We start from the raw sequence: 23,412 nt of genomic DNA, 5'->3' as shown, positions 1-23,412 counted from the left end.
GACGATGTACTAGGGCACAAAAACCTCACAGTCCAATGCAAAAAAAAAAAGCAGAAATATTAAATGTATTTTTTTCAGATCATGATGCAATAAAACTTATATGTAATAAAGAAACATGGAAAGATAGACTAAAAATCAATTGGAAACTAAATAATCTATTCCTAAAGAATGAGTGGGTCCAAAAAACAAATCATAGAAACAAGCAATAACTTCATCCAAGAGAATGTCAATAATGCAACAATATACCAAAACTTACAGCATGCAGCAAAAGTAGTTCTTAGGGGAAGTTTTATATCTCTAAATGTTTACATGAATAAAATATGATGATGAGATCAGTGAATTAGGTAAGCAGCTAAAAATGTTAGAAAAAGAACAAATTAAAAATTCCCCATTAAATACCAAATTATAAATACTGAAAGCTAAAGGAGAGATTAATAAAATTACTTAAGAAAACTATTGAACTAATAAATAAAACTAGGAGCTATTTTTATGAAAAAAACCCACTTAAATAGATAAACCTTCAGTTAATTTGATTTAAAAAAAGAAATAAAAACAAACAAACAAATTACCAGTATCAAAAATGAAAAGGGTGAATTCACCGCCAATGAAGAGGAAATTTAAAAAAAAATTAGGAACTATTTTGCCCAACTATATGCCAATAAACTTGATAATCTTAGTGAAATGGATGAATATTAAAAAAAATTGTTCAGATTAACATAAGAGGATATAAAATGCTTTAATAATTGAACAAACCATCAATGAACTCCCTAAGGAAAAATCTCCAGGGCCATATAGATTTACAAGTGAATTCTATAAAACATTTAAAGAACAATTGATTCCAATACTATGTAGATGATTAAGGGAAACATGCAAAGGAGGAGTCCTGCCAAAATCTTTGTATGATACAAATATGGTACTGATACCTAAACTGGGAAGAGGCAGAACAGAGAAAGAAAATTATAGACCAAATATAGACCAAAAATTCTAAATAAAAATATGGGCAAAGAGATTATAGCATCTTATCATGAGAATAATATACTGTGACAAGGTAGGATTTATATCAGGAATGCAGGACTGGTTCAGTATTAGAAAAACTATTAGCGTAATTGATCATATCAACAACTAAACTAACAGAAACCATATTATTATCTCTATAGATGCTGAAAAGGCTTTTGACAAAATACAGCAGCCATTCCTTTTGAAAACACTAGACAGTATAGGAATAAATGGAGTCTACCTCAAAATGACAGGGAGCATGTACTTAAAATCATTAGCAAGTATTATGCATAATGGGGATAAGTATTTTCAATAAAATTGGGGTTGGTGGTTGTTGTGCCCCGGGAGCTGCTGCCGCCATGCTGCTGGAGAACCTGGAGGAGGAGGGCCTGCCTAAGAACCCGGACCTTCACATCGCACAGCTCTGCTTCCTACTCAGCCTTCTGAAGCACCTGGGGGACGCGGCCTATGGCCCCCTATTACGAAGCCTTATGTAAGTGTCTTGACTGGCAGATGGATATGGAGCTGATAAATAAAATGAAGAAGGCGAATGATGAGGAGTTGAAACATTTGGATGATGAACTAGAAGATGCAGAAAAAAATTGAGGGGAGAGTGAAATTCGAGATGCAATGATGGCCAAGGCTGAGAATTTGTGTCGCCGCATTGGGGATAAGGAAGGAGCTCTGAGGGTCTTTCAAAAGACATATGACAAGACTGTGGCCCTGGGTCACCGAATGGATATTGTATTCTACCTCCTAAGAATTGGCTTATTTTGTATGGATAATGATTTCATCACAAGAAACACTGAGAAGGCTAAAAGCCTAATAGAAGGAGGTGACTGGGACAGGAGAAATCACCTAAAGGTATATCAAGGTCTTTACTGTGTAGCTATTAGAGATTTTAAGCATGCAGCTGAACTCTTCCTTGACATCATTTCAACATTTACATCCTATGAACTGATGGATTATAAAACATTTGTAACATACACTGTCTACGTCAGCATGATTGCTTTAGAAAGACCTGATCTCAGGGAAAAAGGTCATTAAAGGAGCAGAAATTCTGGAAGTCTTGCAGAGCCTGCCCATAGTTCGACAGTACCTCTATTCACTACATGGATGCCATTATTCAGTCTTCTTCCAGTCATTGGCCATCGTTGAGCAGGAGATGAAGAAGGACTGGCTCTTTGCCCCTCATTATCAATACTACGTTGGAGAGATGAAAATCCATGCATACAGCCAGCTCTTGGAGTCCTACAGGTCATTGACACTTGGCTACATGGCAGAAGCTTTTGGAGTTGGTGTGGAGTTCATAGATTAGGAACTTTCCAGATTTATTGCAGCTGGAAGACTACACTGCAAGATAGATAAAGTAAATGAAATTGTGGAAACCAACAGACCAGATAGCAAGAAGTGGCAGTACCAAGAAAATGTCAAGAAGGGAGATCTGCTGTTGAATCAAGTTTAGAAACTTTCCAGGGTAATTAATAGGTAAGGCTCTGCGAAAGCATATACATACAAGGGGGAAGGGGAGAATTTATAACAACATTTGGGACATCTGACAATCTTGTTGGAATAAAGATGCTTTCAGTGATAAAGACTTGGAAATTTTATAGTCCATTTCATTATGTAAACTATTCAACTGTTAAAAATAAAGAAGACACTTTTTGGTTTCAAAAAGGAAAAAGATTGCGGTTGAAACAAGAATATCCATTATCACCACTGTTATTCAATATAGTACTAGAAACATTAGCTTTAGCAAGAAGAGAAGAAAAAGAAATTGAAGGAATTAGAACAGGCAAAGAAGAAACAAAGCCATCACTCTTTGCAGATGATATGATGATAGACAATCCTAGAGAATCAAGTAAAAAACTACTGGAAATAATAAGAGACTTAAAAAAATAATAACAAACAACTTTAGCAAAATTGCAGGATATAAAATAAACCCACATAAATCATTAGCATTTCCATATATTACTAACAAAGCCCAACAGAGCAAGAGATTGAAAGAAAAATTCCATTTAAAGTTACTGTAGACATTATAAAATATTTGGGACTTTACCTGCCAAAACAAACCCAGGAACCATATGAACAAAATTGCAAAACACTTTTCATATAAATAAAGTCAGATCTAAATAATTGGAATAAAAGTTAATTGCTCATGGGTAGGCTGAGCTAATATATTAAAAATGGCAATTCTACCTAAATTTATTTACTTATTCAGTGCCATACAATCAAACCACCAAGAATTATTTTATAGAGCTAGAAAAAATAATAACAAAATTTGTCTGGAAGAACAAAAGCTTCGGAATATCAAGGGAATTAATGAAAAGAAATGCTAGGGAAGGTGGCCTAGCCATACCAGATCTTATGTTGTATTATAAAGCATCAATCATCAAAACTACTTGGTACTGGCTAAGAAATAAAGTGGTGGATCATTGGAATAGGTTAGGTACACAAGACATAGTAGTCAATGACTAGAGTAATCTACCATTTGATAAACCCAAAGACTCCAGCTTCTGGGATAAGAACTCATTATTTGTTGAAAACTTCTGGGAAAACTGGAAAATAGCATGGCAGAAACAACATTGACCAATATCTTATATCAAATATAAATTCAAATACCAAAATAAATTCAAAATGGGTATATGATTTAGATATAAAGGTGAAACTATCAACAAACTAGGAGGGCAAAGAATAGTTTACCTATCATATTTATGTTGAATGGAAGAATTTATGACCAAACAAGAGATAGAGAACATTATGAAATGCAAAATGGATAATTTTGGTTACATTAAATTGGAAAGATTTTGTACAAATAAAAGCAATGAATTCAAGATTAGGAGAGAATCAGAAAAGTGGGAAAGAATTTTTACAGCCAGTTTCTCTGATGAAGGTCTCATTTCTAAAATATATAGAGAGTTGAGTCAAATATGTAAGCATACAAGTCTTTCCCCAATTGATAAATGGTCAAAGGATATAAACAGGCAGTTTTCAGAGGAAGAAATTAAAGCTATCAATAGTCATATAAAAATGCTTTAAATCACTTAATTAGAGAAATGCAAATCAAATAACTCTTAGGTACTACATCACACATAGCAGATTGGCTAATATGGCAAAACAGGAAAATTATAAATACGGGAGAAGATATGGGAAAATTGGAACACTAATGCATTGTTGGTGGAGTTGTGAAGTGATCCAACTATTCTAGAGAGCAATTTGGAACTATGTCCAAAGGGTTATAAAAATGTACATACCTTTTGACCCAACAATAGCACTTTTAGGGTTGTATCCCAGAGAAATCATAACAATGATAAAAGGACCCACATGTGCAAAAATATTTATAGCAGCTCTTTTTGTGGTGACAAAGAATTGGAAATTAAGGGGGTAACCATCATTTGGGGAAGGATTGAGAAAGTTGTGGTCTATGAATGTAATGGAATACTATTGTGTTATAAGATATGTTGAGCAGGCAGACTTCAGAAAAACCTGAAAAGCCTTAAACAAACTGATGCTGAATGAGGTGAGTCAAACCAGGAGATCATTGTACAGTTACAGCCACCTTGTGGGATGACTAACTTTGATAGACTTAACTCTTCTCAGCAATGCAAGGTTCTAAGGTAACTCCAAAATTCTTGTGATGGAAAATGCTATCCACTTGTAGAGAAGGAACCAGGGAATCTGAATACAGATCAAAGCATTCTCTTTGCTCTCTCTCTTTATTTTGTATTGTTTTTTTTTCTTCTTTGTTGTGGTTCATCCCATGGGTTCTAATTCTTCCTTACAACATGACTAATATGAAAATATGTTTAATATGAATGTACATGTAGAGCATGTATCAGAATATCAGATTACAATCTGTCTTGGGAGGGGGAAGCAAAGGAAGATGGAGAAAACTTAAAACTCAAAAGCTTGTGGAACTGCATGTTGAAAACTAAAAAATTAATTAATTAAGAAAAGATTGGGTAAATAAGAATATTTGAGGTAAAAAATTTTACTAGAAAACAAGAGCTTGTTCAACAGTATGTACTCCTGGGAGAATCAGTACAGATGGGAAATGATTTGGGCCCAAAATTGAACAGAAGAGTAAGCTAAATTGTCTTTAGGAAATGGCAAAATTCCTTTGTTGAACTCAAGCTTAGAGTCAAAGCAGAGTCTCAGCTTTTTAATGTCAATATTGTATGGCAAAGAGACATGGAATACAACCACCTCCCTGTGCTTCTGGTTTTCCTGAGTATATGAATTTCAGAACAAAGAGGACTGTCTACAATCAATCAATTAGTAAGCATTTATTTTTTAATTGTTTATTTTTAGTTTTCAGCATTCATTTCCACAAGATTTTGAGTTACAGATTTTCTTCCCATGTTTCCCCTACCCCCCACCCCAAAATAGCGATCTTACTGAATACCCCTCCCCCAATCTGCTCTCTCTTATATCCTCTCCCATCCCCCCTCTGACTTTTTAGTAGGGCAAGATGGATTTCTATACCCCAGTGCCTGTATATCTTATTTCCCAGTTGCATGTAAAAAAAAAAAAAAAAATATATATATATATATATATATATATATATATATACATATATATGCATATATATGTATAACATTTTATTTTAAAATTTTGATTTCAAGATTCTTTCCCTTCTTTCCTCATCACCCACCCCTACTGGGAGAAAAGCAATTCAATATAGTTTATACATGTGCAGTTATGCAAAACATTTCCATAGTAGATATATTGTGAAAGAATGACTATATTTCCCTCCATCCTATCCCACCCCCCACTTTTCCATTTTCTACTTTGACCCTGTCATTCTTCAAAAGTGTCTGTTTCTAACTACCCTCCCCACCCCCAATCTGCTCTCCCTTCTATCATCCCCCCTCTTATCCCCTTCCCCCCTACTTTCCTGTGGGCTAAGATACCCAATTTGGTATGTATGTTATTCCTTCCTTAAGCCAAATTCAATGAGAGTAAGGTTGACCCATTCCTTATTGCCTTCCTGTTCTTCCCCTCCATTGTAAGAATTTTCTCTAGCCTCTTTTATATGAGACGATTTACCCTAGTCCGTCTCTCCCTATCTCCTCCTATATGTCATCCCTTCAACTATCCTCATACTGAGAAAACTATCATGAGTTCTAGTTATCATTTTACCATGTGGGAATGTAAATAGTTCAATTTTAATAAGTTCCTTATGATTTTTTTCCTGTTTACCTTCTCATGCTTCTCTTGCTTATTGTATTTGAAAGTCAAATTTTCTATTCAACTCTAGTTTTTTCATCAAGAATGCTTGAAAGAGGGGCAGCCAGGTAGCACAGTGAGTAAGAGCACCGGCTCCAGTGTCAGGATGACCTGGGGATCAAATCCGGGCTCAGACACTTAGCACCCACCCAGAAACACCTGGCCATGTAACCTTGAGCAAGTTACTTAACTCCAATTGCTTAGGGGAGGCCAGTTGGCTCAGCAAGTAAGAGCACCAGCCTCAGTGTCGGGATGCCCTGGGGATCAAATCCGGGCTCAGATACTTAGCACCACACCCAGAAATAACTGGCCGTGTAACCTTGAGCAAGTTACTTAACCCCAATTGCTTGAAAAAAAAAAGAATGCTTGAAAGTCCTCTATTTCATTGAATGACCATATTTTACCCTGAAACATTATACTTAGTTTTGCTGGGTAGGTGATTCTTGGTTTTAATCATAGCTCTTTGACCTCCAGAATATCATATTACAAACCCTTTGATCTCTTAATGTAGAAGCTTCTAGGTCCTGTGTTATCCTAATTGTGTTTCCACAATACTCAAATTGTTTTTTCCTGGCTGCTTGTAATATTTTCTCCTTGACCTGGGAACTCTGGAATTTGGCTATAATGTTCCTAGGAGTTTCATTTTGGGGATCTTTTTCAAGAGGTGATCAGTGAATTCTTTCCATTTCTATTTTGCCCTCTGGTTCTAAAATATCAGGGCAATTTTCCTTGAGAATTTCTTGAAGGATGTTTTCTAGATTGTTTTTATTTTTTTAATCATGGCTTTCAGGTAGCCCAATAATTTTAAAATTATCTCTCCTGGATCTATTTTCCAGGACAGTGGTTTTTCCAATGACATATTTCACATTGCCTTCTATATTTTTCATTTGTTTGGATTTGTTTTATAGAATTTGAATTTCTCATAAAGTCATTAGCTTCCATTTGCTCCAATCTAATTTTGAAGGATTTATTCTCTTCAGTGAATTTTTGAAATTCTTTTTCCACCTGGCAAATTTGTTTTTTTTTAAGGCATTCTTCTCCTCATTGGCTTTTTGGACCTCTTTTGCCATTTTAGTTAGTCTATTTTTTAAGGTGTTATTTTCTTCAGTCTGGTTGTTGACTCTCTTTTCATGATTTTCTTGAATCATTCTCATTTTTCTTCCCAGTTTTTCCTCCTCTTCTCTTACTTGATTTTCAAAATCCTTCTTGAGCTCCTCCATGGCCTGTAATCAGTTCATATTTTTCTTGGAAGCTTTTAATACAGGTGTTCTGACTTATTGTCTTCCTCCCATTCCATGCTTTGATCTTTTTTGTCCCCCAAAAATGATTTGATAGTCAGTTTTTGCTTCCTCTGTTTGTTCATATTGCCAGTCAATTACTTGACATTTGAATTCTTTTCCATGGTAGAATTCTGGTTCCAGAGAGGAGAGCTTTGTCCCAAATCCTGGGGTTTTTGCAAATTCTGTCAGAGGTCTGAGAAGGGCACCCTTTCTACAGACACCACACTGGCAAACTGGCATTTATCATCCCAGGACCAATACCCAAGAAAGTGACCCAGATCCAAGCAGGTCAAAGCAAGAGCGATTACCCTCTGAATGGTCGCTTGTTCCCCCTACCATCTGTAGGCTCCTGAGACAGCCATAGGGCAGCCACTGCATCCATCATGACTAAGACAGCTCTTGCCCTGGGGGCAGGGACCCAACTGTGCCCTTCTTTTCCAATAGAATTCAGGATTGACCTTTTACTTTCTTTTTGGCATTTATGGGTTGGAAAGTATGGAAACCATCGCAGCTACTAGTGATTCCCCCTCCTGAAGTCTGCTCAGGCTGCTGCTGATTGGGGCTGCCCTGGGGCTCACTAGGGACTGCTCCAAGCTCCCAGCATGCTGCAATGAACCCTTCCTGTCAGGTTTCCAGGCTGCCTTCAGTGGGAGATTTGTTTCTCTCTGTCACTTTGTGGGTTCTGTAGCTCTAAAATTTGTTTAGATTCATATTTTATAGGTATTTGAGGTGATTGTGGGGGAACTTCTATTTCACCATCTTGGCTCTGTCTCAGTAAGTATTTATTAAGCACCAACTATGTTCCAGGCACCATGCTGGGTACTTGAGATATGAATATAAAGAATGGAACAAACACTACTCAAGGAGATTACATTCTAATAGAAAAGACAAGAAGTACATAAAAGAATCTGTAGAATAAATATTAATAGGAAAAAGACAAATAATGAAAAATACATACAGACACAGGATAAATACTAGATAGGGAGGGAGTTGGGGGAGTCAGGGAAGGCTTCCTATAGATTTACAATGCTTTCGACCAGGTGGTGCAGTGAGGAAGAGTCCCAGCCCTGGAGTCAGGGGACCCAGGATCAGTTCCAGGCTCAGATACTTAATACCCACACAAAATAACTGGCCGTGTAACCTTGAGCAAGTTACTTAACCCTGATTGCTTTAAAAAAAAAAAACAAAAAAAGATTTACAGTGCTTCTTAAACTGAACCCCACATGGGGTCACAAAATCTTTGGTAAAAGGTTTCTGAATGCACAACAACCAAAAATTAATTCAAAATCAAACTTGTAATGAATCCAAGGTGTTTCTGGCAATGTTTGCCCTTGCTTCATCATGCAACATCATTTTGGCCTTGGTTCTGAAGACAAAGCACATGTGCTTTGCATTGCATATGCCCTCAGGCCATGAGATGCCAACAACTATTTCTAAATAGCAAAGTGGAAAAAATTTAAGAAGCCCTGGTAGAAGATAATGCTTGAGCATGCAAATTAAAACTCAGCCACTAAATTTCATAGTGAAAAGGGACCTCAGATGCCATCTAGTCCAATCCATACCTGAACAAGATCTCCTATCCCTAATAAGTGAAGCCCTCCAATGAAGGGAAACTCACGGATTCCTAAGACAGCCCTTTCTACCTTAGGGCAATGCTCATTAATAATGGTTCCCCCCACCCCACATCAAGACTGAACTTGCTTCTGGGTTGGACATGATAGTTGCTGTGGTCCATTTTAATGCTCCATTTTTGAGATTCTCTGATTCCATGCACCGCTCTCTCCCACTACTCCCAGATCCTCCATCCAGGGCCACACAGAACATGTTCCTTCTCCCTGAGACAGGCCTTCAGATATATGAACACAAAGGGTATGTTTCTCATTAGTCTTGTCTCCCTTTATCCAGGCTAAATACCCTTTATTTCTTCAATTGATCCTCATGTGTCATGAACTCCAAGCCCTTTATCATCCTGGTGCCCTTCCCTGGATGCTCTCCAAGCTCAGTGGTGTTCTCCCTAAAACATATCTCCCAGAACTCAGTGATCTGACCAGTGTCTCTCTGCAGTGATGTGAGGGTAGGGGAGGAAGAGCCCTCAAAGCAGCTTTCTTCCTTTTAGTTTCTCTTAAAATGTTTCTCTTCAAAAACTGACTTGACACCACCCTCCAAAAGTGAAGCCAGTGGGAATTCCTCTTTCGCTAAAAGCAGCCTCCCTTTTAGCAGGCTCTCCTCGGCTTCCTCTAGGGCCATTTGGAGCACTTGGCTTGAAGTGTGCCCCTGTGTATTTCTACTTGAGCTAATATGCTTTCACACTTCCCATTTTGAAATAGGAATTGGGGAAGAGAGAGTGTGGACACCTTTGGAGTTAATTACCTTTCAGATACTTAATTGGAGAGCCTGTCACATTAGGCTTCTGGGCGTATTATGTTCACAAACACCACACCTGCATGGTGGATGGGTTCCTGGCAAAGGCAGAGAAAATTCTGCATGGGGAGAGAGTTACAGAGTATTTACAGTCAGGACTGACTTCTAGGTCTAAAAGCTAGCTCTTCAGTAAAATTCCATTTCCCATGTGTTCTCAGAGGATCATGAGCTAGAATGGATCTTAGCGGTTATCTAGTCCTATGCCTGCCCCCCTCCGAAACCATTTTACAGATAAAAAAACTGAGGCCCAGGGAATTGAAGTCATTTACTAATAAAAGGTCACATAAGTAGTAAAGGCATTTGAATCCAAGTCTTTTTACTCCAGAGACAACAGATTAAACAGTCACAATGATTTCCCCTCTTAGGAAACTCTTTGAAGATATGAATTACTTGGGTTGAGGCTAGTGGGACATTCCCACCTTTAGTGAAAATCAAACCTTGAGTGCCAAGTAGTTCATAGAAACTTAAATTTCAGTGGGACTTGAAAAAAATAACATTGTCCTGCAGGTTGGATACTTATATGTCCTTTTCCATATAAGGTATTCTGGATAATGGAGGGTTATGTCAGGCTTGGAGTCAGGAACACTTAGGTTCAAATCCCATCTCTGACACTAACTGCGTGACCCTGGACCCTCCAGGTGCCTCAGGAAACTTTAAAGGACTAGTTGACCATTCCTCCCCTGCCCTGCTCATCCTCCCCCTCTTTCTCCTTTCACTACCACCACCTCCTACATTTCTTAAACCACTATACCACTACCACTCTCACCACCATTCATTTATTTACCACTTTAAAATCTAGAAAGGACTTCATGATTTTATCTCATTTGATCTTCACAATAACCCATGGGGATAGGCGCTGTTATTGTCCCTGTTTTATATATGAGGAAACTAAGGCTGAGAGAGGGTAAATGACATACCCGGGGTCACATAGCTAATATCTGAAGCTGGATTTGGACTTAGGGTTTTCTGACTCTGACCACTGTGCCACCTCACTGTCACATAACTAAGTCACAGACTGCTTGATATCTGTGTTGTTAGTGTGTGTTTCTATACCAGAAGTGCTCCTCATTCTAAGGAAATCACAGATCCTTCATATCATTAGATAAGGCTGATAAAGCATAGAGAGGTTAGTTGACTTGCCAAGAGTCACACGGCTAGTTGGTTTTAGAACTCATATGAATTAATAAATGCTTGTTGTTGGTATGACTTGTCCTGCTTATTAAAGTACTATTCCTTACACTCCCATCATATAATCTTCATAGGAAGGAAGGAAAAGAGAAGAAGGGAGGAGGGAAGGAAGAAGAAGGAAAGAAAGGAGGGAGAGAAGTATTTATTAAACATTTGGAGATCTGACCAAGGCCTATGATATAGTCAATAAGGACTTATGGAAAATTATGTCAAAATTTGGTTGTCTAGTGAAGTTCATTGGCATTGTATGCCAATTTCCTGATGGCATGCTTGCCCAGGTCCTAGATAATGGATTGTGCTCTCTCACTTTCCCATTCACCAAAGTGTGAAGGAATGAAACAAGGCTGTGTACTTACTCCCACGCTTTTTAGCATGATGTTTTCAAACATGTTGTCAAAAGCCTTCAATGAGGATAGACAAAGCATCAAGCTCAGCTACTGCATTGATGGTAAATTCTTCAACTTTGAAAGGCTACCCATCAAGACCAAAGTGGAAGGATTGGTGGTGCACGTTTTTCTGTTTGCTGATAAAGTGTCTGTGAAACCTGGACAGTCTACAAGCACCATGCCAGGAAACTAAATCACTTCCACTGAATTATCTTAGGGAAATTCTGAAGGTCACTTGGCCAGGCACTGAGGTCCTTTCTCTAACTAAACTGCCAAGCATTCAAACTCTACTCGAGAGTACATTCCTGATAGGCTGGCCACATTGTTAGAATGTAAAACATACACTTGCCAAGAAGGCAATTTTATGGAGACACAGGGTAAGCATTAACATGGTGGTCAGAAAAAAGCAATACAAAGACACTCTCAAGAACATTGGAATTGATTATGTGACATGGGAGACACTGGCACAGAATTGCCCAGCATGGTATGCCCTCATTAGAGAAGATGCCATACTCTGTGACCAAAACATAATTGAAGTAGCTCAAAAGAAACACGAGATTCACAAATTTAGAGAATCCACTCCAAGTGTTCACATGGACCATTAGTGCCCGACCTGTGGCAGAGCATTCCAAGCTCACGTTGGTCTGATCAACCACAGTCGGACACAGTGAAACTTGACTCTGACGTAGGGAAGTCATTTTGGTCGTCTTTATCTTTGGTCCTCTTCAAGAACGAAGGACAACAACCAAAGGGAGAGACCATCTTCCCAGGTCATCAGGCCCACAGCCCAAGAGTCATCCTCAACTCCGCACTATCTCTCACCCCCACATCCAAGCTGTTGCCAAGGTCTGTCCATTTCATTTCTGTAATATCTCTCAAATATGCCCCCTTCTCTCCTCTGGCACTGCCACTTTCCTGGTACAGATCCTCATCCGCTCACATATGGATTATTTCAAGACTCTGATGGTGGGTCTACTCTCCTAAAGTCTCTCCCCACTCCAATCCATCCTGCATTCATCCACTAAAGTGATTTTCCTAAAGTCTGATTATGTCACCCTGTACTCAATAAGCTCCAGTGGCTTCCTGTTGCCTATGGGATCAAGTACAGAATGCTCTGTTTGGCATTAAAAGCCCTTTATAACCTTGTCCTCTCCTACCTTTCCAGCCTTCTTACGCTTCTTCCATTCAGTGACACTGGCCTCCTGGTTTCCCCATGAACAACACACCCCATCTCTTGACTTCAGGCATTTTCTCTGGCTGTTTCCCATTCCTACAATGCTGACCTCCCCCCCCCCCCCATTCTGCCTACTGACTTCTCTGGCTTCCCAGCTAATATCCCACCCTTCCCTAGAAGCCTTCCCCATCCCCACTTAATTCTAGTACCTTCCCTCTGTTAATTAGTTCCTATTTATCCTGCATACAGCTTGCTTTGTTTAGATTTGTCAGAATATTGTCTTCCCCCAGTAGATGGCAAACTCCTTCAGGGCAGGGACTATCTTTTGCCTTTCTTTGTATCAGTAGGGCTTAACATTGTGTCTGGTCAATAATAGGTGTTCAATAAATATTCACTGATTGAATATTTCATTTGAGCTTCATTAATAATAATAGCTAGCATTTATATAGCACCTATTATGTGTTGGACACTGGGCTAAGAAAGTACTTTACAACTATAATCTCATTTGATCTCCACAACAACCCAGGCATGGGGGTAGGTGCTATTAGTATCTCCATTTTATAGATGAGAAAACTGAGGCCACCAGTAGTTAAAGTGACTTCCCCAGAGACACAGAACTAGGGGATATCTGAGACTGGATCTGAATTCAGGTCTTCCTGATTCCAGTCCTAGTTTTATTCACTCTACCCCTTGCTACCCCTAGAAAATAAAATGAGTTAGGGAACTGAGAGTTGGATGCATGGTGGGAGAAAGTATATTCCAATGTAATGACTGTTGGATCTGGAGTCAGAAAAACAACTTCATTACTGTCTGAAAGACCTTGGACCTATCACTTAATTTCCTTGAGTCTTGGTCATCTCATTTGCAAAACCCTAGGGTAGGAATAGATAGCCTATAAGGTTTCTTCCAGTTCTAAATCTTTAAAAGGAGATCATGTTCTGACTTTTCTTGGGAAAATTAGGCCAACAAATGAATCTTTCTCCAGCCGGTTTCTTGCTCTGTGCAATAAATTTAGCATACCCCTTCAGTGAAAGGCACAATGAGGAATAAAGGGAGGTGGGAATTTGGGGTAACTTTCAACTCTGTTAAATATGATTGATCTAAGAAGTGAAGAGGGAAATCATTTGGTTTTATGCACTGTTAGCCTGAAGCTTTGGACTCTGAATGACTCTGCTGAGGATAGGCATTCTGAAAACTAATACAACAGGGATACTCAGTTCTCCGTCATAATGAAATGTTTACAGAATGAATGAATGCTCAATCACAGGCCCAAGCTCTGGCCTTGCGGTTGTTTTGGAGACTGTCCTATTGAAATCAACTATGTAAAATGAGGGAAATAATTTTGTATGCGAGAGAAAAGAGAACATGGAGTGATTTATGATTTCGATATCAGTGAATAGATGTTCCTAAAGTGCTTGTCTGTTCATGTCATCCCCTTACTCAATAAACTGCAGTGGCTCCTCATAATCTCCAGGATCAAATAGAAAATTCTTTGTTTGGCATTTAAATCCCTTTGCAGACTGACCTCTTTCTGACTTGCTGGTTTTCTTACACTTTACTCCTCTCCATATAGGCTACAATCTAATTGTACTTGCCTATTTGCTGTTTCTCAACACGACATCCCATCTCCCATCTCCATGCCTTTGGACTGGCTATTTCCCATGTCTGGAATGCTCTACTTCCTTACTTCTGCCTCTTATATTCTCTGATGTTCTTTCTACAAGGTCCATGTCAAGTTCTACCGGCAACCTTTCCTGGTCCCCCACACCTCCAATTACTAGAGCTGTCTTCTTCAAATTTATTGTTTGGTTTGTTTTTCAGTCCCATCCAATACTTCATGACCTCATTGAGGTTTCATGGCAATGATACTAGAGTGGTTTGTCATTTCCTTCTCTGATTCATGTTATAGATGAGGAAACTGAGGCAAACAGGGTTAAGTGACTTGCCCAGGGTCACACAGCTAGTAAGTGTCTCAGACCAGATTTGATGTTTTCTTTTCAAAGATACTGGAGTGGTTTGCCATTTCCTTCGTCATATCATTTTACAGATGAAGAAACTGAGGCATATGGAGTTAATTGACTTGCTCAAGTTCACACAGCTAGTGAGTATCTGACTCTGAATTTGAACTCAGGTCCTCCTGACTCCAGGGCTGGCGGTTTATCCACTGCACCACCTACCATCTCTTTCCCATCTGTCTTCCTAGCATTTACCTCCCATTTTTTCTGCATGTATTTTATATGTAACTAGTTATTTCCATGAAGATATAAGTTCTTTGAAGGCAACCAAATTCTTTTAAGCTTTCTTACATACTTAACACTGAGCAGCACAGTATCTCACATGGTAAGGCCTTAATAAGTTCTGTAATTGATCAGTCGATTCAATAACAAAAACTAGGACCATAGGATGGCTCAGCAATGGAAATGAACCTTTTAGGGGAAGTCTAATCAAGGATAGTGCATCATGGTAAGACCCTCATGAGATGACAGTACATTGGAATCTTAGAGTTCGAAGGGGCCTCAGAGGATATATGTAATCCAACCTGCATCTGACCCAGAAGCCCCTGGGCAATCTAGTCATCATCCTGACTTTGTTTAAGGAACCACAGAGAGAAAATCCACTAGTTCCTAAACCAGCCCCTGGATTACATATAGGATTTTGGATCAAGAGCTGGAAGGGGCCCAGAGGCCATCTATCAACACCTAATATTTGTTTACTGACTCTGAGTCTAGAGTCAGTAGGTATTTTTGTTTGTTTTTCTATGTCATACTGTTTCTAATCATTAGGAAATCTTTCCTTATATTAAGCTCAATCTATCTCCCTTTTCATTATTCCTCTGGAGTTAAGCAAAACAATTCGAATCCCCTTTCTAATGACAGTTCTGAAAGTACTTAAAGGCAGTACTCTTATTTCCGCCTAAGTCTCTTTTTCTTAAGCCTAAATATCCCCAGATTTACTCTCATAATGTATGATCTCAAGGCTCTTCACCATTATGAGTCCTCCTCTATGCAGAGGATGACACATAAGAGGACACGTAAGAGGACACATAAGGTCCCCAGCTTATCGAAGTCTGTCCTAAAAAGGTAGATGGCACAGTGGATGATGTGCTGGGCCCAGAACCAGGAAGATCTGAGTTCAAATCTGGCTTCAGACAGTTATCAACTTTGTGATGCTGGGCAATACACTCAAACTCTGCCTGCTTCATTTTCCTCATTTGTAAAATGGGGATGATAATAGTACCTACATCACAGGGTTGTTGTGAGGATCAAATAAGACAATAGCTGTAAAAACTGCTTAGTACAATACCTGACACGTAATATGTGCCATGTAAATGTTAGCTATTATTATAAAAGAGGGGCAGCTAGCCAGCACAGTGGATGTAGTACTAGACCTGGTGTCGGGAAGACTCATCTTCTGGAGTTCTTCTCTGGTCTCAGACACCTACTAGCGGTGTGACCCTGGGCAAGCCACTTAATTCTGTTTGCCTCAGTTTCCCCATCTGTAAAATGATCTGGAAAAGGAAATGCAAACCACTCTTGTATCTTTGCCAAGAAAACCCCAAATGAGATCATGAAGTTGGACACAACTGAAAAATGACTGAATGCTAAATTATTATAGCAAATGTAGCGACCTGAAACTTCCCCCTCACATAAATAACAGTACCCTCCCTTCTGAACTATCTTTTTCTTTGTGAACAGTTTGGTTGCTGAAAGGGGCAGATTAAGAAAATTTATATAAGGAAAGCTGTCAAAAATTCAACTTGGGAAGAAATATAATTTCTCAGATACAATCTTGAGGAGAACCATAGTGTTTTGAAGATCAGGTAGGGAACTAGGCCTCAGATCAATTTAGGGAGAACTGTTTGAGTGAAGAGCATTGGGTGAAATAATTATGACTGAAGGCTATTGTAACATAAGAGATCAATTGCAGGCTACTGTGTTGAGAGTTTTTAACAATTATAACTCACAAAATTCTAAATAGAATATAATGTGGAATCATTATATAAAAATTTTGGGGTTCATGTTTGACAGAAAGATGGATTTTCTGTGTTTTTTTATGCCATAAGATAAAGTTGATTCATTGACCCACAAGAGACTGTTTTGAGGTTTGGAAGGATAAAAAGTCAGAAAAACTTGGAGATGTCATAGAAAGAATTAGAGGAAATAGCAGGATAGGACGCTAAGGACAGGAGGTGTCACAAGAAGCCATGTACAGGAGATAAGACTCTAGAAACTTTGCATTTAACTTACTGATTAGCTGAAGAAAAACTTCATGATGAAAGTTTTCTTTCTTTTTTTTACTCTTTCTTTCTTCCTTCTTTCTTTCTTCCTTTGTTTCTTTTCCCTCCCTCCCTCCCTCCCTTCCTCCCTCCCTTCCTTCCTTCCTTCCTTCCTTCCTTCCTTCCTTCCTTCCTTCCTTCCTTCCCTTCCTTCCTTTCTTCCTTTTTTCAACATTCACTTTTATAAGATTCTGAGTTCTACTTTTTTCCCCCTTTCTCCCCTCCCCAAGATGGTATTCAATCTGATATAGGGTATACATGTACAATCATATTAAACATATTTCCACATTAGTCACATTGTAAAAGAAGAATCAGAACAAGAGGGGAAAACCACAAGAAAGAAAAAAAGTGAAAATAGTCTGCTTCAATTTGCATTCAGACTCCATAGTTCTCTCTCTGAATGTGGATAGCATTTTCCATCATAAATCTTTTGGAATTGTCTTGGATCATTGTATTGCTGAGAAGAGCTAAGTCTGTCAGAGTTGGTAATCACACAGTGTTGCTTTTACTAGGTACAATGTTCTCCTGGTTCTGCTGATTTTACTCAGCATCAGTTCATATAAGTCTTTCCAGATTTTTCTGAAACACTTGAAAGCTTTGTGGAATAATGCTGAATCCTGCTACTGGATAAAGAGGTGATGGTCTCTATATCTACATGCTGAAAGAGGAAACCTCTCAGGAGTGTCTGCCTTTTCCTATATTGCTCTCTCTCGTTTATGAGAGGGAATCAAAGGAAGAAAGAGAGGTTTTGTGTCTGTTTTGTTGTAAGATGTGCTTTGCTGTGAGAAGAGACTTGGAGTTAATTTTACAGTAGAGCATCTCTTACTGTTTACAGAGCTGAGAAACTTGTCATTTTCTGGCGTGCAGGAATTACTTGCTTCTACAATAATGTAACACTTTTAGTGCCCCTGTAAAGGGTGGCTGTGAGCTAAAAGAGCTTGTTACTATTTATTTGGCTCAAGAGCTGAAGAGGAGTGATTTTATTCAGCAGGAAAGTGGTAAGGACCAGAAGAGGAGAAATTGTAGGGAATTTGGCTTTGGGTGGTGAAGATTATTTCTGAACAGATCAAAGATATCAAAGCCTGTAGTCCAAGATTATGAGTGTTCTAGGGAATATGGATTTCTCCATTCATGTGCTAGGCTTCTCCAAGCGTGTGCCCATTCTCTTCTGAAGACAGTATGTGCATTAATGGGGGCATGTCACCTAGGTTTATGGGTGGACTGTGATGTTCTGAATATCCTGTTGTCTTCTATTGAGTAATTTAGATGTTCAGTTATTTTTGTCCTTGCCTTCTATTGATTGAAATTTATGATTATTTCTATTTTTGCTTTATAATGAGCAAATATCATGATCATTACTGGGTCTGCCTTACCATTTAGTAAATATTTTGCTTGAAGGTTAATAGTGTCATGTGTAAATAAGAAGATCCCTTGTGAAAGCTCAAGAGATATAGTATTAAGGAATAGCAATGTATCCTGGATGAGCCTCCATAGTATAACCCAATCATGGCATGGACTTCACATTATTTCTCTGAGCAAACACTGTCAAATGCCATCACACTGGCAGTTCTGGGCTTCCTAGGGTAAGATATGCCACATAGCTGTTGTTCATAGTCTTTTTCAGGGTTCCAGGTGCAACTATAGTATCTAAATGGATGTTCCTACTCTTCACCACTCTGGCTCCCAAGTCTCCCAGGCATGCTATTTTATTCTAACTGGTACATTTCTACTGTCTTTCTGAAAGAGCAGCACCGTATAGTGAAAGGCATGCTGACATGGAACCAGGACGCCTGAGTTTGAATTTTCCCTTTGACATTAACTAGCTGTGCAAACATGGTCACAACATTTTTACCTCTAAGAGCCTCTGTGTCCTCATCTGTAAGATGGGGATAATGATATTTGTACTATCTATTTCAGTATGTCCATGTGAGGAGAACATATTTCAAGTCTTATATCATTCAAGACATGTGAGCAATTGGTCGCAGGTTTATTCCATGATCGACCTTTAATGTTGAAGAAGGTTATGCCATTCATATAATTTGTGAAGCCCATCGGGATCATTTCTTATTCAGCATACTTTCTAAATGCAAATTATTAATGGTATGTTGATTCTTGTCCTAGCCTTGATATTGGTCTGACCTTTCTTTTTCCTGATGATAAACAGTTTTCCATATAATCCAGTGAGGGATGAAGCATGACTTATTGGCTTTGACTGAAAAGACCAGGAGTGTCACCCAAGGTGTCAGGCATGGGAACAGAGCTAATGCAACTGGACTGGGACCAGTGAATATGTCAGGGACAAGCAGAGCACAGGAGCCTACCCAGCAGAATTGGACTGATTACTTTGTCCAAATATTTAATTGCCATCTTTGCTTAACTTAATAAATTAGAATTACCTGGGACTCAGAGGTATGGGAAGTGCTACCAACAAAGAAATACCAAGCACTTGGCCTGTCTGGCATGTTCTATTTTAGCAATCCCTTGGTGGGAATTCCAAATGAGGTGCTGGCTGGTGCAGTGATAGAAATGCCAATGGACTCATAACATTATCCTGACTCTACAATATAATGATCACATTACCCAGGCTAAACAATGTACTCATGGTATTTATTCAGATTCTTTAGTGCACCAATAGCATTACTTTGTCCCTCCAATGGACTCACTGAATATAAAGACCCTACAGTGGAGCTTAGGGCAACTAAATGGCAGAGTACATAGAACACTGAGCCTAGAGTCAGAAAGACCTGAGTTCAAATCCTGACTTAGCCATTTAAAAGTTGTCCAACCCTGGGCAAGAAGCTTAACCTCTGCCTGCCTCAGTTTCCTTATCTCTAAAATGGAGATGATAATAGCACCTACTTCCCAGGGCTTTTGTAAGAATAAAATTAGGTAATTTTAAAAAGTGCTTTGCAGACTTTAAAGAACTATATAAATGCTATCAGTAGATAAAGTGCCAGGCCTAGAATCAGGAAGACTCATCTTCCTACATTCAAATCTGCCCTCAGATACTTACTAGTGTGTGACCCTGGACAAATCATTTAACCCTGTTTGCCCCAGTTTCCTCATCTGCAAATTAAGTGGGGAAGAAAATGAATGGTAGATTACTCCAGTATCTTTGCCAAGAAAATACCAAATGGGGTCACAAAGAGTCAGACATGACTGAAATGATGGAACAACATCATCATCATCATCATCATTATTATTGTCATTACTACTACTACTACTACTACTACTTATGACGTTACCCAATGGACTCATGATGTTATCCAGACTGTACAGGAGATTCATAATATTACCCAGACCTTACAGTAGAATGATAATAAATATTCAGATATTCTAAATGTGCTTATAACATCTATACTTTACACTGAACTAAGTACATTACCTAGGTAGAATCTACGCTAGACACTTAGCATTACCAAGAATCCTCAGTTGACTCAGGTCATTACCCAGACTCTTCAGTGAACTCATGACATTACCCAAATTTTTAAAAATGGAAATTGGTAGAAGGTTTGTTGTGTATTATTCCTCATTATTCCCCATCATTTCATCAAACTGACTTACTTGATATTCACTATACAAAACAGCTTCCATGCCTTTGTCCAGGATTCCCACCATGCCTAGAATCACTCCCTCTAAGCATTTACCCCTTAGAATCTATAGAGTTTTCTTCCTTCAAGACTCAGAGAAATTATTATCCACTATGCAGAAGGTTGTCTTGTTCCCCTGCCCCCAGGAATTTTTTATATATATTTTAATTTTAATTTTCTGTATGCATGTTGCTTTCCCCTAATAGAATATAAGACATATGAGAGCAGGGGTTGTTTTATTTTTCTTTTTGTTTCTGAGCAGCTAGGTGGTGTGGTGTGGTATGGGGTCAGGAGGAGATGAGTTCAAATACTGCCCAAGAAAGATACCTCCTTTAGAATCTTGTTATTTAACCTGAGTTCCAATTTCTTCATCTGTAAAATGGGGATAATAGTAGCACCAACCACACAGGGTTGTTGTGAAACTCAAATGAGTTAAGTTACAAAATTTGTGCTACCTTGTGGAAATATTACTATTATTGTTCCCAATGCCTAGCCTATAATAGCTGCTTAATAAATGCCTCTTGAATTGCATTGAACAGTCTTCTCTGTCTTTCTGTCTCTGTTGCTGACTTTCTTTCTATTTCTCTTTGGGTTTTGTGTGTCTTTCTGTTCCTCCTCCTCCTCTTCCTTTTTCTCTCTCTCCCCTCCCCTCTTCTCTCCCCCACTTCTCTTTCCCTGCCTCTGTCTCTTCCTATTTCTGTCTCCACCTGTGCACCTAAGAATTATTACAGATACCAGAGAACTTTTGTTTAATAATATCTTTCAACAATGTATACAAGACACACTTTTAAGCTTAAGTTGAATTATTAATTCTTTTCATCTCGATTTAATCAACAGAACTATAGACCCATCCCTGATCTATAAAGTTTGCTGATTTCTGAGATCTAAAATTTCACAATCAGCTCTCTTAAGCCAAGAAGAACTAGCTTTAGAACACCCTTGATTATGTTTAGCTATATTTACCATATTGGAAATTAAAAGGATAGTTTTAAAAATATATATTTATTAATTTGTATAAAATAATAAACTTGTTACATGTTAATATAAATAGCATATTTTAATGAAAAATACTTGTGTTTTCTAAAACAAAAATCTAGTGAGAAGAGTGGCCTTGTTTTACATATTTTTGTAAATCTCTTTAATGTATGGCTTAATAGAAGACAGCTAGATATCAGCTTCTGCTTTCAATCTGTTGTGATAGGATGTTTTGGTAAAAGGATGTGAAGATAATCCTGGTCTCACATAGGTACATTGTTGGGAAAAGGAGGAGTATTTTAATAGGCAAATAGCATTCTAGTTACTATAATGAAAATAGTTTTGATCTCACAGATTCTCTGAAAGGGTCTCAGGGTCCCCAGCGTTCTTTAGAACACCTTTTGAGAACCTCTTGTTTGGTTCCACCTTCTCATTTTCTACTTAATAGTATTTCATTTTTCCAATTACATGTAAAGATAGCTTTCAACATTCATTTGTATAACATTTTGAATTCCAACTTTTTCTCCCTCTCCTCCCCCTTTCCTAAGACATCAAGCAATCTGATATAGGTTATACATGTATGATCATATTAAACACATTTCCACAATCAACCATCTCATTTTCTAGATGAGAATAATAGGAAGGAATTGTCTCATCTGAAAGTCACATAGGGAATAGGAAGCAGATATGGAACTAAGCCAAGGTCTTTAGTGGGCTTCCAAATTCCTTGTTCTTCTCCCTATTACAGTATGCTACCATGTTTTTCTCCTTCCCTACCCCCCTCCCAACCTAATCTCCCTGTTAGGTTTTTACTGTCTGTAGTTTACTTTGGAAAAGATTTTGGAAATATACTACAAAGATATTGAGTCATAGCCTAGAACTCACAGTCAGGGAGAGAAAGAGAAAAAGGATTGTCCTGGGCAAAGATGCAAAATTTGTATCACAGGCTCAATTTAGGGATTATTGAGCACCTCAGGCAACAGGGAATTATTCCAACCTTTTTTAAAAAAAGAAATTTGTAAATGAGTTCATGTGCCCACAGAGATGTCATCACTTGATAGTCATATAGTCTTATTTTCAGTCTTGCATTTATTAAGCACCTATTATATGCCAGTCATTCTGCAAAAGCACCTTTCAAAAATCTTTTTTTTAATTGTTACCTACTATGTGCAAAAAGCTTGCTGTGCTTGGCACTATGAAAGTTATAAAGGTTAGATAAAACTCCTCAGGTAGCTCACTGTCTAGTGGGAGGAAGGGGAAGTGGGAGGAACACAGAACATATTACTACATATTGTTTCATATTCAGTTTAGGGCAGTGTAACTGCAAACACCATAGCATACCCAGGATGCTTACCAACACAGGTTCTTTGATCTACTTTTCTAAGGGAAAGCAAAAAGGGTTAACAATCTTACTTTAATCAAACATATATCATTTACCTACTTTAGGGGAAAAAGTCAGCATCCTGAACTTCAGAAAATACAAACAGAAATTACAAGCAGACAAAAAATACAAAGAAAATAAAACAATTCAGCAGACCAACAGACAGGGCTTCTAGCTCTCTGACCATTACATACATACATAGTTACCAGAGAGAGAAGCACCAGCATCTGTGTTTTCAAAACCAGGGGGCTCAATGGCTGCCCAGAGTTGCATCTGGCCAAATTACACAACTCTTCCCATGAGTGAGCTCCAAAGCAAAACCTCACCCTAGGGTATATATAGCCTTCTCCAGAGCCAGAGAACATCACAATCTCCATAACCCACTGCCTAATTACAAAGTAATAATGGAGGCCTTCCTGAAAAACAAGGCCCCCCTAAGCAAGCTTTTCTTGTTTGTCTCCAAGTGAGGCCCATTAAGGGACAGGGAAGAACTTCAAATTCCCTTCCCATTAAAGG

General features: G+C 38.5%; 1 protein-coding gene and 1 pseudogene across 1 annotated transcript in view; both read left to right on the top strand.

Moving 5' to 3' along the window:
* Positions 1 to 23,412, top strand: part of LOC138156644 (transmembrane protein 132D-like) — a 447,677-nt gene that overhangs the window by 65,211 nt on the left and 359,054 nt on the right. The window lies entirely within an intron of this gene.
* On the top strand, positions 1,356 to 2,513 carry LOC138164874 (26S proteasome non-ATPase regulatory subunit 6 pseudogene; annotated as a pseudogene).

The sequence above is a fragment of the Petaurus breviceps genome, unplaced genomic scaffold, assembly GCF_028583685.1.
Source record: "Petaurus breviceps papuanus isolate PSGF00001 unplaced genomic scaffold, PetGlider_PUasm1.0 100, whole genome shotgun sequence".
In the NCBI taxonomy this organism is placed as follows: domain Eukaryota; kingdom Metazoa; phylum Chordata; class Mammalia; order Diprotodontia; family Petauridae; genus Petaurus; species Petaurus breviceps.
The sequence above is the reverse complement of the archived record's forward strand: the minus strand, read 5'-3'. Positions and strand labels throughout refer to the sequence as shown.